Raw genomic sequence first — 1,711 nt, 5'->3', positions numbered from 1 at the left:
ATGTGTTCAGCTTCATATTAGTTTTTTATTTTTTCTTTCTTGTAATCTGATGTCAGCTAGACTTAAAGTTAAAGATGGAACATATAGGTGAATAACTCATGGGAAGGATGATATGGCATGCCAGTGATTTTGATGTTTTGCAAAAAAATTAGTAGGGATAAATCTCTTATCACACTCACTTGGCAAGGCTAGATAACAGTTCTTGAAAAGACTCCTGCCTAAAAAGACAGAAAGAAGCATTCTTTCCCTTTCCATCTCATTCCAGACGAGCAATCCTTTTATTTATGAGATTTAGTGTCCTTAGAACGTGAAAGCATCTTCATGACAAATTCTCTTTTGCTTGGTTTTTACCCCACAAACAACAGAGTTGATAGTGGGAGGCAGGGGCAGATAAATATTGACCACAATTGTGTGGCAAGAAGGAGGGATTGTGTGGCCCCCAAAGTGGTATGAAAGGAGGAAAAAGCTGGACTATAGGAGAAAACAATGGCACAGATGTGGGCAGTGCAGGTGCTGAAAGCCTTCTGTCGAGCATCTGCTGAGGAGAGGCTGACCACTGCCTGGATGATCATGGTGTGGGAGACTGTGATGCACAGGATGTCAAAGCCTTTCATACAAATGTCAATGATTAAGCCATAGATAAGATTTACCTTGATATTTCTACAGGATAACTTGGCTACAGATATGTGGTCACAAAAGGTATAGAGATTTATATTGCTTCTACAAAAGGGAAGGTGTAGAGTAAGAAAAGTAACTGGAGTTATGATCAATACTGCTCTGAGAAAGGAGAGCTTAGCTTTTGTAATGATTGAATTGATAAGGATTGCTGAGAGTTGAAGAGAGTAGTATATGGCCATGCAGTAAGTAGTCCAGAGCCATATGCATGAGCACCCCAGACTCCATCCCTGTGAAAGCATGGACAAGGAACATCTGGACTAGACATTCATCAGAGCTTATTTCCTTGAGATGGAACCAGAATGTGTGGTGGGCTTTAGGGAATGTATTAGAGCATATAACAAGGTCAGTAAAGGAAAGTATTATCCAAGATGTAGGACGTGGGCCTGTGCAGGGAGTCCTCATAGTGGATGAGGTAGAGGAGTCCACAATTCCCTACCACAGCCACAGCATACATGGAGCAGAATGGGAAGGAAATCCAGACATGCATGTCCTCCAGTCCTGGGATCCCATTAAGAATGAATGAAGCTGGTGTAAAGTCTGTTTGGTTTAGCATTCACTTGATCATGCCAGTATAATCATTAATCAGTTTATGACATTTGTAGATCCTCTTAGATAGAGATAGAAGAAGAAACATTCTTGGTTATAGTCACTGTCATAGTTTCTTTGCTTTTTTTTCCCTAAGGTACACTTCAGTGGTAAAACAACCAATTTTTCTAATTTTCAGAGAATATTAGCATAACATACCTTAAAACATATTGTTTGTGTGTATTATTTTTAAAATTCATTATTTAGCAATATATTCAACAAATACCTTTTGGTGCCCAATACTTGCCTTGTTCTTTAATATACAGATGGTACCTCTCAATGAGACAAAGTTTGTTATTATTTATCTGAAACCATTTTTGTTAAAACACATTATTCAAATGTTGATAACTATACACATATTCCAGACAGGAAAATCATCATACAAAATTGTGAACTTAAACAAATACTATTTTGGAGAACATAAGTATAGTGGTGTCTCTTGCACCAG

At 38.0% G+C, this 1,711-nt stretch overlaps 1 pseudogene; it reads right to left on the bottom strand.

Annotated features, from left to right (window-relative positions):
- Positions 1 to 278: 278 nt before the first annotated feature.
- LOC134376362 (olfactory receptor 52N4-like) lies at positions 279 to 1,231 on the bottom strand (annotated as a pseudogene).
- Between the last annotated feature and the right edge of the window lie 480 nt (positions 1,232 to 1,711).

The sequence above is a fragment of the Cynocephalus volans genome, chromosome 4 (genome assembly GCF_027409185.1).
Source record: "Cynocephalus volans isolate mCynVol1 chromosome 4, mCynVol1.pri, whole genome shotgun sequence".
NCBI lineage: Eukaryota > Metazoa > Chordata > Mammalia > Dermoptera > Cynocephalidae > Cynocephalus > Cynocephalus volans.
This window is presented reverse-complemented; position numbering and strand designations above follow the sequence as displayed.